Source organism: Rissa tridactyla, chromosome 3 (assembly GCF_028500815.1).
Source record: "Rissa tridactyla isolate bRisTri1 chromosome 3, bRisTri1.patW.cur.20221130, whole genome shotgun sequence".
Lineage (NCBI taxonomy): Eukaryota > Metazoa > Chordata > Aves > Charadriiformes > Laridae > Rissa > Rissa tridactyla.
In genome coordinates this window covers 30,737,523-30,751,788 of record NC_071468.1, presented here as the reverse complement: position 1 = coordinate 30,751,788, position 14,266 = coordinate 30,737,523, and the positions used below count along the sequence as shown (strand labels likewise).

At 39.5% G+C, this 14,266-nt stretch overlaps 1 protein-coding gene across 7 annotated transcripts in view; it reads right to left on the bottom strand.

Moving 5' to 3' along the window:
* The window catches only part of SOCS5 (suppressor of cytokine signaling 5), a 91,113-nt gene extending 76,867 nt beyond the window's left edge, over positions 1–14,246 (bottom strand). For all 7 annotated transcript variants that reach the window (XM_054196507.1, XM_054196511.1, XM_054196512.1 and 4 more), the window contains exon 1: positions 10,552–14,246. The gene's annotated coding sequence lies outside the window, so the exon portion shown is untranslated. The remainder of the gene's footprint in view (positions 1–10,551) is intronic.
* Positions 14,247–14,266: the final 20 nt, after the last annotated feature.

Below are 14,266 nucleotides of genomic sequence, written 5' to 3'. Positions count from 1 at the left end.
TCTGCCATGACTCTTATTTCATTCAGTGATCATGGCTTCTGTGTGTCAATTTGATTTTGCTCTCATGGTAATTCAACTGTTTGGGAACAGGTTCCTCTACTGCCACAGTGTGCACGGGAGACCTGTTTTCTCATCCCTTCACTTCAGCACACTCACTACTTGTAAACTTGGGATTCCAGTTTGATTTTTCAGAGTTTATTTGATTTTTTCTATGTAATAAATCCATGACATTTGTCAAAATATTGAAAAATTACCTTACAAATATTGTAGGACTTCACACTTAGAAGGACACGCAACTGTGCCTTGATTTGCAATTAGTAAAACAAACCATTAAACAAATCAAGCTTAACCCTAGAAATTTATCACATTGTGACTGGACCTGAAATTGGTCAGAGCTCAAACCTGGTAAAGTCTCAGCAATATTCAGATCCAGGTGAATGGTTCAAGGCTGGAAATGTACTTGAGTCACAAATTTGAACCCCGAGTAGAATCCTCACTTTCTTGAATAAATGGAAAGAGAAAAGGGCAGATCTGGATTCAAACTCCCACTTCCCCTTAGAACTACTGAGTCTTCAGAGTAACCCCATGGTGTAACTGCAGGTTTCTTCATTAAAGCCCTCTTCAAGGGTTGGAATGTACACCTGCAGTTCCCACTGGCTCTTTGGGCTGTACAGCTCATTTGTCGCATTACAACCATAAATCCCTTTTGAGCAGAGTTTTCTATAGGTCAGATATTTCCTTTCCAGTAAAAGCTCATCTCTGTCCTTTTAAGTACAGTCAGTGGTGCTGTCTTGATGAAGGTCATGATGAGATGATAACCATCAAGGATATTGACAGGTTTTCCCTTTATAAGCACCACTTACTACCCTTCTAATGTAAATAAGTTATTCTCCAGCTGTTTTATGGAAAAGATCTGTTTTTCTCAGAGTCTTGGATGTTGTGTTGAATAAAAGGAAATAAAATGGGAGATAATAATAAAAAGAATAAATAAAGAAAAAATGCTGTGAGTTCTTACTGCCCAGCGAGGTAAACCAGAACAGCAAATACTCATCCCTAAAGGCATAAGTAAAAACAGTAGCTTCTTAGGAAGGTAGTTTCAGGAGCATGAAATGTGAAAGTAGTTATCTCTGTGGCATAAAACAGTCCGGAGCTGGTCACTCTAGATATCCATCAAAAGTGACAGAGTAACATTTACTTCTGTAGCTAGATAGCTGAAAGCTGACAGCCTAGTAAGGGGCAAAGCTGTTCTCCTTGAAGCATTCCGAATTCCCACTGAAGTCAATTATTATAGCGGTTCACGTAAACACTATGTAAGCTCTACCAAGGAAATATGTGTACTCAAAGTCAGACAAACTTAATCCAAATTTTACAGACTTAATCTTGAGATCTGTTCACAACTGAAACTCATGGTGCATTTATTTGCTTGAAAGACGTTTAAACAAACCAGATGATTTTCTTCTCTCCAGTAGAACTTCCTTTTTTTCCCTTCAACCATACACTTTATGTCTATACAAGCACTGCTTAGCTAAAGCTTTCTCTGTTTATGGCCCCAGTACTTACTCCATGCAAATCCTTGGCAGCTTGAATCATTTGGAATGTGCAAAAATACACCTGCCTGCTTTCCTCCTTACAAAAAATCCTACTTGTGATCCAGACATGCATAAACTGTGCCTCAAAATACGCTGATTAATAATTTGAATAACTGGTTTAATTATGATTTAATTTGGCAAATGGAAATTCCTGCCTCGAATAGCTTATCATTTTGCGTTCCCATGTTTTTGTTACTTCACGAAAAAAGTTGGACTTCTCATTGATTAGTAATCTAGTGTTCATTTGCAGCATAATGTGGCCTCTACATTAAATTGGGTCTTCTTTTTGCGCATCAGCAAGATACGTTCTCTATATACACAAGAACTTATTTAACGTGACATACATTTATTCAGATTTCTAATGTTTATATTTTATGATGATAGAAAAAGGTAACTGATATTTCTTAGAGTTTATTTCTTTTTGATTCCTGATTAGTGTTAAGTTACATTTAGGTGCAAATTGGAATTCAAATACAATACCAACATTCAGAATATTAAAGTAGTGTTTTATTACTTGGATAAATTTGGGTTAAATTCCTAGCTATAGGAATAAAAAGGCTTGTCAAAACAAAATTTCCATTTAAAATGTCACCTTATCTTCATGAACTGAATGATTGTTTCTGGGCGTTCACAGAATCATAGAATGGTTCGGGTTGGAATGGACCTTAAAGACCATCTAGTTCCAAACCCCTGCCATGGGCAGGGACACCTCCCACTAGACCAGGTTGCTCAAAGCCCCATCCAGCCTGCCACCGCCAGGGATGGGGCATCCACAGCTTCCCTGGGCAACCTGTTCCAATGCCTCACAGCAAAGAATTTCTTCCTGGTATCCAATCTAAATCTCCCCTCTTTCAGTTTGAGGCCATTACCCTGTATCCTATCACTACGCTCCCTGATAAAGAGTCCTTCCCCATCCTTCCTGTAGGCCCCCTTTAGGTACTGGAAGGCCATTATAAGGTCTCCCTGGAGCCTCCTCTTCTCCAGGCTGAACAACCCCAACTCTCTCAGCCTGTCCTCGTAGCACAGGTGCCCCAGCCCTCTGATCATCTTCGTGGCCCTCCGCTGGACCCATTCCAACACGTCCACATCCTTCTTGTGCCGAGGGCTCCAGAACTGGACACAGACCTCCATGTGGGGTCTCACCAGAGCAGAGCAGAGGGGCAGAATCACCTCCCTCGACCTGCTGGCTACGCTTGTTTTCATGCGGCCCAGGATGCGCTTGGCTTTCTGGGCTGCAAGCGCACATTGCCGGCTCATGTTGAGCTTCTCGTCCATCAGAAAATTGCATCGTTCAGAATGTTAATTTTATTCTGAAACTGGAGGAAACTGAGTTTATCTGCTTCTTAGCATCTCAGCTGTAAAGCACCTCTATGTGTGGACAGTTTACCTCTACAGCTACCAAGAGCGTGTCTGACTTACTGATAACGTTTTCAGGATTTCAGATGCAGTATTGAATTTCCTATTGGTACGAACAGGAAGACAATGCAGGCTTGAAGACCACAGCTCAAGAGCTCGGTGTTTACAGTTTCTGATTTGCACCTGTGCTGCTGTGACCATGGGCAGCCCTGTAGACTTGGCACAGAAATCCTCTTCAGTCCTTACTTCATTTATACTTCACCTTTCCTTCTAGGATCACTCCTACTAGTCATTAAGCACTTATACCCTTTCTTTTTGCAGCTATGCATCAGATACTTATGAAGAAAGTGGTTGCACTAAGTCAGTTTGCAACGTAACTAGATGTATATGGACAACCAAATCTGTGGAATGCTATAGCTAAGGTGCAAGAGGCAAATCTCATTTTCAGAACTGAGACTGAGTAGTGGTGAACCACTCAAAAGGACAGATTCAGAGTCAGGACAGAAGTCTTGATACCGTGGTAGTACTGTGCCTCCTGTGAGCCACGAAGAAAACTGGCAGGTAGCTCCACAGTGTCTCCCAACCTGAAGAAGTGGAAAGACCTCCAGAGAGCAGCTGCAAAGTACACAGGTGGAACTCTATCTCAGGCTCTGGGAACACCTTCCCCTCCACATGGGAGGCAAGGGTCTTTTACAAGTAACAGAAATAGTGATGATAGATTTTCTGTGGTTTGTTTATACCAGTAACAAAGATGATCTCAAAATAATATTTTTAGGGGGAAATTAGGGTTTATATAGTATGATTTTATTATAGTTTATATAGTTACTTGCAGCTTTTTCATGACAGGATTTTTCAGGCCAGGGAAATGCTATCTTTTCTGACACCATTTCCCAATCAGACTTCTTGAAAGCTTGCACACAAAACAACTGCCATCATTTACAAGCAGAAAGAGATTGGCAGGAGGGTGTTCTCTGTGAGAGGTACTTAATTGAGGAGTTGGCACCTCACCCTGAACTGAAATAGCCTCATGGGCATGCTGCAAATATTTTCCTATTGCCCAGACTTCTCAGTGGGGGAGGGACTTGGCAGGAAGCTAAGGTCTGTATGAAGGGTAGATTCTGTGATCTGTTTAGTTAAGATCTAACCACCAAGCATACATATTTTACTGGCAGCTGCTGATGGCCCTGCTGGTCATCTGCTAGGTTTGCCAGATTAGTTTTGTAAGCAAATCAGGGATACCCGTAACTTTCAGACTGGTGCCACTTTCTGGATGGAAAAAAAGGTTTCTCACAAGTGAGGAGCTCCACTTTCTGTTGAAGGGGCTGAGGCTATCCAATAATGAGCATACTCCTTACATTTGAAAAACCAGTCCACAAACCAGAGCCAAAAATAATAAAAATGTTTGCCAGTGACCATACTATATTCCTACTGTACTCTGAACTGCAACAAACACACTGTGATATTGGAGGTTGTTTTATAATTGTGATAGCAAGGCTGCTGATCTACTGGAAATAGATCACACTGGCAAAATATGATCTCTTTGTTTTGGCTGACAGACATCTCATGGAAAAAGCAGAGGTTTTCATATGCTGACCTTAGAACATTGTAACTACATTTAAAAAAAGAAATGGATTAAAATAAGTGGGTGCTGGTGTAACTCCAGGCCGACGAAGGCTAGGCTGGTGGGCAGTAGCAAATGGGTTCAACCATAGCTGAACCACAGAATGCGAGGCATGTACTTCACTGGCTTATGCTAACAGGACTGGGAGTCCCTAACGCCTTCTTTGAACGCACCACAGAACCATCTAACAGTCACATAATCTAAACTTCAATAGCAGCTGAGTATTAAAAAAAAAACCAAAACCCACCAAACAAAAAACCCCAACCCCAAAATATTTTGAGACCAAATTCTACAAAGAAGGATATAGTAATGATAACTAGTATATAAGATATCATAAATAGGCCTGGATGACTAACTAATTTTTAATCAGATTACATATGGTGGTGTACAATCATTTATATTGACTAATAGTCAGGATAACAATTTTAGAGCTGCCAGCCCAATACTCTTCATTAGCAGTACCCTTACTGGCTTTCCAAAGCACTGAAGAAATGCTTCTAGCACAAGAGCTCACTTAGTTACTTGGTGTTAGAATTTGATGGCATGTACCCGGAGAAGGACCATCTCAATGTTGCTTCACAAGTACTGGCAGTAGCAGCAGGGTATGCAAGATCCTACTTTTCTTCGTCTAGTTTAAGAGCAGCTTACGAAACAGATTGCTCTTACAGTCACTGAAGGTCTGAAACCTGCTGGGGTGCCCACAGCTGTAGAAGTAAAATAATTCCTAGAATTCAATCATAGTGCCTGCTATTAAAAAGCCAGAAACAGCTACACAGTCCCAGTGTATCACTGTCATCTCCTTTTCGGGAGATTTTAGGGGAGACTTTGAGCCAGCTCCCAAAGCTGATTTTGCTAATGACCCAGATACCATGACCTTGGTGAAGTCATTTGCAGCTGGCTCCACAAGAGAGATGTCAGTGTTCCAGTGCTTCATCGTTAGGCCAACTCATGAGCAATGGGATCTTCAGCCTTGAGATGGGCACTGCAGCTTTCCTGCACAAAAGCCTGTGGGGTGTTGGGGACTGAAGGATGAGATCCTCAACAAGCAAAAATTTGAGTGAGAAGCTACCTAAGCTGCATTAAGGTCTTCATGCGTAAAGATTGCTAGGTACCAAATTCCCAAGATGAGGAACACGTCTTCAGTTAGACTTTCACCATGAACTCCATTCTAGAGATAAAAGGCAGATCATATAAGAAAGAGGAATACACAGTGGGTGATATATGGGTTTTCTGATTAACTGAAGCATGTTAAATATTGACTACTGAAAAACAGCAGTTCATTTCAGAGCTGTTCTCAGAAGTTAAGAATGATACTTCTGTGAACTTTTATCCAGACTTATAGTATTTTAGAATATTAAACTCAGGTTGAACATTTAAAAAATCACTTTGTGGACGAAAATGCCTGGTATTGCTCAGTGTTGACAAACAGCAGGACAGTCACCAGTGCCATTCCTGCAGTCTTGCAAGAAGATCCAAAATCCAAGGAAGAATGTTCTCATGCTGATCAAGAATTAAATGGAAACAGATTCTGAATCACAGTTTGATGGCACTAACAGTAAAAACAATTGCCAGACACTGATTACCATATGTGGCATGTTTGTGTTAGGTTTGGCGAATCTGTACAAGAGAAACAGCTATTTCACAGCTTTGTTCTCACCTCTTGTTAGCACCTTGCAGTCTCCTAAAATTCTTACTAAACGATAAACGTATTTAATTCATAGCTACCCAACAAAAAACAGAGAAGGTGTTTTCTTACTGTTCGCAGCATAATGCCACTGTAACATTCTACTAGCCAGAATCTAAAATGACCTACTCATCCCCTCACAAGAAACCAAAACCAAACGAACTCATCCCAACTACTAACAAAGCCGACAGAAGACAAATTTAACTACCTATCCCCAAAGACACTCAGGCATTACCCAGATTTCAGTAAGAGCTGAATGACCACACACCTTTGAGGATCCAGACCCCTAATCCTTGCTCCTGAGGATTCTGTCCCATTTCAAAGGATTCTACAAGTTAATTTCAAAAAGATGCTTTGATCAAAACAAACAAACAAAAAAACAGCCAGGTCTCCCCAGCTAGCATTCCACCTATGAATAGCCAGAATATATAGGATTGATATAATCTGCTTCTACACCGTCCACTATCCTTTCTGGCTGGCAGAATTAGGGTGCAAGCTAAAATTCCCACCTGGTGTGGCAAAACAAGCATGCCACAGTGCTTCAGAAACTGCTGTCTTGTAAGCTGCCCTTTGGAACTCATAGCCCACTGGAAAAATAGCAAGGCAATTTTTCCTTGCTATTCCTACAATTCCTGTATTCTACTATTCCTTGTAGTTCCTACAATTCACTAGCAGAAATGCAGCTAAGTGGACTTATTCCTCCTGCGAAAGTAATTTATTTATCACTAGCTGGAAATTCCAGTTCAGAAGTCCTGTTTGCCACTTTCTGAAGGGAATACAGAACAAACAAGGTAAAATGATGCTGTTTCTTAAGATCCCCGGCATGAAACAGTCTCTCCAGATCCTTATGCATAGGGAAAAGATCAGTTGCTATTGTATTGCTATTTACCTTCTAGTGGCAAGCCGAATTTTTATTAAAGCTTTATAGGAAATCTGCAATAACAGTGCAGATGTAAATCAGATATAAATTCTAAATGAGACAGAACAAGTGGCATTTTTAATATACCATCACTAATATGCCACATTTTGTACCTTATGCATACTGTACAGTACCTTATTACACAGTTATTACACAGCTTGATGTGATCACCCATTGTCAATGAAACCAATTCGATGGCAATTAGGTCCCTAATTACCTTTAAATATCTGCACATCTGAACCAAAATAGGAGGAACACTTGGAGAAAAAGATACTATTCTAATAAAGAAGAATGGCAAAATCTGACCGTTAACCTGGATTTAAATCAGAAGTTTATCTTCTATAGATGTTTTGGGTGGTTTTTCCTATCATAGTATCGATTTATTTTAATACCTGCTCTTTCTTCAGCATTCTTAGTTGTGGCAATTTTATAAATAAAACATTTTTCACATGCAAGTGTACTTTGAGATATAGTTGTGTGTTCCTCAATGCACTATAATCCTGTTGACCCATCTTCTTGATAAAACGTTGCCCTACAACAACCTGGATATGCCTTAATCTTTGGCAGAAATGAAATAATAAAACCCATAGGTGCCCAAAGAAGAATAAGTTAAGCTGATAGATAGTTTTATGTGTGAAATGTTCAATAAATATCACATTTCCTGCCTAACTTTAATCCATGCTGAAAGTTGAATAATTATACAGAGAAAGTGTTTACGCAAATAAAACAGATGTGTCGCCCAAAGTTTTAAGTACTGGTGGTGAAACTTGCATATATGCACATACAGACACATAAAATGTTATGGAAAACTGTTTGAACTGACCTGGAAGGGAAAAAAAATCCCATATGAAAACTATGCTCTATTTGTTTTCCAAATTAACCAATTCCTTCATTAAAGGGGTTCTTGCATCCAACTCTTGTCTTAGTCTGCCCTGGTCACAAAAGTCTTACACATACAAAAGACACACAAAGACAAGCTATCTCCTCGCAATCTACATATGCCATAGTTTTTTTAAATGAGTTCTAACCCCAACCTGACACCAACTTCCTCAGATGCCTTGGACAAATGAGCTGAATGGTTCTTATTTATCTAACTTGCATGGAGTTGTGATGGAAAATTAACGCTTACCGAGTGCTCAATGACAGAAGACACTTTTACTGTTGCTAATACTACAATTTCCTCCCTCAATCTAAGCACTGATTTTTCATTACAAACATAAAGGCAGGAATAAAGGCAGAGCATATGGTACTTTATGGTAGAACAGTCCTTCTAAAATTGCATTTCACAGTTAGCATGTGACAGGCGCACTTGTCAAAACCTGGTTAACCTCTATATTCACCTCCAAACAATCTTCATGACCTTGATATACATAGTCTTATATGCGAAGGATTTGAAACTTTTAATTATTTGCTTAAATAAACTTAACAACCTTTCTAAAAATTATCCCTGGCACAAGGCTGTTTCTGAAAAAAAGCCCAATCTTCACAAATCTTTTCTGGAATAAAGAGACATGATGATCGCAAGCTAGTTTATATCCTTAATATTTGCATGATCATTTGTTTTTAGCTAAGATAAAAAATTTAAAAAGTTTTCTCTTTTATAATGGATGTCTGTGACAGTCTTTAAAAACTAAGGCTTTTTTCTTTACGTACCATAACACCTGGTTGTCTATTTTTAACTCAGTGCAACTATTAATGCTGCATTTACTCGAAGTTCAGCAATAACATAAGCCTGTATGTTAGCCAGGTGCAGAGAGGTAATCACAGTAGAAAATCTGGATAAAACAAAGAAATTGAGGCGAGTATTACCAGCAAAACCTTAAGAATCAATTGCTTTCACTGTTCTCTACATAGTTTTCCTAGAAGCTTCAAAGCTTCACTCACACAGTTCACTATTTGTAATGTTTTAGAATCTAGACAGACATTAAATTTGAACATTTTGACTCCTAAAGCCTGAATTCTGCTGCCCTTGATAGCAGACACTTTTTCTTAGCTACCACCAGGACAGGCACACAGAGTGTCTCTGCCCAGAGCCTCCACAACAGCCCTGCAGGATGCTACATGGAGTGAGTGCACCATGTCCCCTTCTTCCTCTTCACTGCAGCTCTACCAAATCTAGGTAAACCCATATTGGTCTCCTTACCCGTCCACTATTCCTAACATAGGCTGGAAACTGTGACGGGTTGGTGAGTTTCTGAATTTAGATTTTACGTGTTCTGATGAGAACAGCAGCAATTAATGTTACCAATAACTTGTTATCCAAACAAGGATTTCTTTTAAGCTTAGAGCAACTGATCTCTCAGTCACTGCTTCAGGCTCTCTGCAAATTCAGGCTGATACTGCTGCATACAGAAAACATGCCTGACCTTTTAAAAATTTCTGGGAAACCTTAGTAAGTAGGGACTAGCTGAAAAAACCAAGACAAAACAAACAAAAAATCTGAAAATCAGTTGACTAACTCTTTCCTTATATCACTTTCGCTTACTTCGCATCCTTTAGGAAACAATGATTTTGGAAGTCGTAGAAGGAAGCTATTCATCACTGAAATGTCATGTCATCAATTTTTACAAAGCCTTCCATAGACAGACAGAGATTTAAGACAGCAGAGTAGTGTCTTTGCTTAATCCAATTAGCATTTAAATATTTTAATCAATAAAAGATGACAGTTGGACTGGGCTAGATGCCAAATCCCTGAGAGCTGTGCCTTTTGTCACACATAATCTCAGTCGCACTGATGTCTTACCAACAGTAGTAAACATACCAGAACAGTAAACGTCCATGACACAATCTGGGAGCTGTATAAACTTAGTCTTTACCTTCTGTGGCAGCAAAAGGAGTAACAGAAAATTAAAGCAAGGAATGATTTCCTGAAGATTGGACTGATAACGATATATTTAAGATGCCTGTGATGAGACCCATTAGCCAGTAGAAAATGGCAACTGTGAGTTCTGTGTGTTTGCATGTGACCTGAAACAGTTAAAACTACTGATATCTAATCATCACAACCATGATGAGGCAGAAAAAAAAAAAAATATCTCAACATTTGTTTTCCCAGTACCACTTGGCAGACGAGCACATAGTAAGTGCATTTGCTGGAAGCGTTTATGCTTAATGAATCGCTAGCATTGCTCAGTTCAGTCTGCATCTTTCAGTGCAAAGAGAGAGACAGAAAGGAAGCAGAAGCAGTTTCTACAGCTTTTCTACTAGAAAGCTAATCTGGAAATTTCTGCTTAATTAGGTAGTTATTTGGCCATCAATTCAGTGGTGCCTAAAAAATCCACTCACTATTTATCACAAATGAACATCAGCAAGGCAAAAAAATAAGCGTCAAAAGTGTCTTCATGAATCATGTAAGAAAGTAATCTTTACCAGCAATACCCACATGGAGAATACACTCAGCGTTTCCTTCAGTTTCTTGGCAAGGTTTCAAACAAATTCTTCCAGGTCCCATCAACACTTCTGTTCCTGTTGCCCTAAAGCGGGAGAAGGAAGCGCCCCTTGTCAACAGAGAACTCATGTTTTCTGCAGGCGCTAGCCAGACGTGATGAACACGTGTATACCTCATGCAAGTTCTGCAGAGTGAACTATGGCCCCCACCCATAAAAGCTGATGAAAAATCAGTTTCTGATGAATTTCAGATGATAACTTCTTCAATAAAAACACCAGTCTGGGAGGAAGAGAAGCAGTTCACAATCAACTGGCCTTCACGTGAGGCACATTTATAATCCTCACTAAAAGAAATACTTGGCTCTGGTATTTGTAAGGGCTGTCATCATGCCTTATCAGATTGCCCAACCAGTTCTGCTGACTGGGAGAGCAAAAATATTTTTGCTTAATAGCAAACCTCAGCTGTGATGCAGCAACATGTTCATTCTCTCATGATATTCAGATATTCAGGGTGAGGTTTCCCATCACCAGTATTCCATTTTGCACCCTGCAACATTTTTTTTTCTAAGCCGGTGATCTGGTAAAATACTGTAAGCAAAAGAGATACCTGCATGATCCCGTGCTGAACCAGATAGCTGTATTAAGCAACCTGTAAGTCAGTGACTGGGCAGCAACATCCAAAGTAAATGGCAGAACAGAGCCCATCTTTAAGCTATATATACTTACAGGAGATCAGGAAGACCAGTTTCATTCCAGGGAAAACAATGACTTGTCTGAGGGGATTTTTAAAGACTATTAGCCCCAGAATCTTATTCTTAGTGTAGAGTTCAAGTTTTGCCATACCAATTGTAAAGAGCCACAGCTCCTGCTCTTGGCTTACTGTCTTTCAATGAATAATGAATCTCTCATGCTGGGTATTCTTTCTGCAGCTGGGAAACTTAAACAGCTTTGTATTAGGAAAATACAGCAAAATGGTTCATTGCATTACTTCGTGCAACTACTTAATTGAATCCATTGTTTTTTTTAATTTTTGCACATACTCCTTATGTCCACTGACAATACAAAGGCATTCTTGCCCAGAATTTATGATGGTGATATTGGCAGAGGGTCCTGGCCTAAATGTCTCAGGGTAGAACGATGCTCACCTAGTCCAGAACTGGATTATTTGGGGAATCTGAGGCACTGTGGAGAGATGGGCAGAGGATAGGAGTGATACAAGATCAAGCATGCAGGTGCAACAGACTTACAACCTGAAACCTGTACATCTCTTACTTTGCTAAATAAGAGATTTTGGTGCAAGTCTGGGCCGCTCTCAAGAAAAACTGAATGCAAAGTGGTCAGTAACATCCCTGTATATAAGACAAAGTCTTTCTTGCTGTCCTTCTGATAATGAAGGAATAGAATAAACCTAAGAGGGGGGAAAAAAACCCACCCCATTTCTATAGGTAAACAATTAAAATAGTCCTAATGCCTTGGAAAAGTATTGCCAAATGACCATCCTGGATGGTCCTTTCTCCAGCTCCTGCAGCAGAAAGAACAGGATTAAAAAATGTAAAAAAACATCACCGTAACAAATGGTAAGGACAGAAAAGAACTTTGACAACACCTGACACAAGAACCCTTTTCCTGTTCAATTTTCATCTGACTAGCTGCTACAGGCACAGTAACGTTTTTACAGCTAATCTGTTCTTTTATCTCAATAATCTGCATCAAAATGTTGCTTGTACTTAACTCAGTAATAGCTCTGGCCAGTGAACATGCAGAAAGAGCAAGGACAGTATTGGAATTCAGCAGCACCGAGGAAAATTCTAATCCTACTAAATTTGGCAGCACAAATCTCTTATGTAACATGTCATTTAGAGGACAGTATGATCATCTGGGAACATTACCGTGTTCTTCTCAGTACATTAAACAAAAATGGCAACTTTCCATTACAGACTTGCTTGTTTTTCACTGCATAATGTCTCAGGAAAGGCGTCCCATGCTAACAAGACATTTTTAGTATCAACAAAATTGCTTTTATATGACAATTCAATTATACTGAAGGTGTATGTAATTTTAAAAGCTAACTTTAAGTGCTTCTTTGGCAAAATTGCCTTGAACTGTGGTGCATCTCAGAGGTGCAGGAGAGGGCTTGTGATCTAAATTTAAAGCAATGTGTCTCCAAAATAATGCTTGGAAAATGGGCTTTTCTGAAAGTTGACTATTACACCAGCAAATTTTACAGATCCCAGGAACTGAGCCTCTCATGACACTAAGAAGGTTTGAGAGCTACAGATGGAAGATCCCAAGCATGTACAAGCCACTAGAGCAACAAACCACTGTTTGTATCAACCGTTAAAAAAACCAAAACCCCAAAACAAAACTTGTCCTCCTTTTCCAAGTAAAGCACATTTTAACACGCAAAAGCGGTTGCCCAATAATAGGATGCAGGTGCATAAAAGCTCTATTCACAAAAATAATTATGAACAAAGGATCATACTATTTAAATCCCTGTTGTTCTTATATCAGTTACAAAATAAGGTAAGAGTTCATTCAGTGCCAATAATTACAGAGTGCAATAAACACTCAATTCATAACACCGTATGCAAGAATTACAAACAGTAATGCTTTTGAAACAGAGATATTGACAAGTTTTAGGAAGCCAAGAATAGAAGTTTTACTCAGAGAACAGCAAAAATCAATCAATCTTATAGAACACACCCATAAAGGGTGAAGAGTTCAGAGAGTATCGGAGAATCTGCCATGTGAAATCACCACACGTTTTGGCGACAAGCACTTGCTGCAAAACTTGAAGCTAATTATAGACATTTTCTTTGCATCCATACAAAGGACGTGCCATGGATATGTACACTAATACTGGAATTCCTCAATGTGTTTGGAAACAAGTGGCCATCACCATGTGGAAACAACTTTGCAGGATGCCACCTATCAGCAGCCAGATAATCTACATACTTCTATTCAATTGTTAGGGTGGGTGAAGCTTTTCAAATGAAAAGCAGCAACATTCCTCTCTTCTTTTGGGGGACCCAGCTCACTCCACTATCCTCACAAAGCTTCTTAGTAGATAAAATGCTGAAAAGAATTACTATTTTAGCAACTGCAGGATGTCAACGCACTTGGTACATAAAACTTTGGTGACAAATGCTCAATGAAGGACAGTTAAGGGTGACAGGAAATGTCAGGCAATCCCCTTCAGAGGGCTACTTACAGCGCAACCACAGCATGGCAGGAGCCAAGAGCAAAGAGGATAACTACATCCCTAGTATTCTTTATTTTCTCCCACTAACACATAGAAAGAACAGTGATTTTTCAATCTCCATTAGTCTCAGTAATAGATATGAGAACAAAAGGAAACCTAAACCAGAGTATCTATTGATAGGGAAATTCCCATTGATAGCTTTTCTGTTACAGTTGAAAGAAAGTTGCAAAAGTGTAAGAGATTGCCAAGAGGAGATTGCTGGTAGGAGTAAACACTTAAATAGGTCTAGTTAAAACCCCACCATGAATTAAAAGTACTGTTCTTTTCCCTTAAAATGCATGCACAGTGAACACTTATTACTCTCCATAACAGAAATTGCTTTCTTATGTAGAAACTAACCAAAGGACAAAAGAAACACAGAGCCACACTCAGCCTCTCCTCTTCAGAGAGGCTCACTTCAAGTCTTACACCAAAGCAATACTGAAGAGAGGGCAGCCTGTTTTGATCT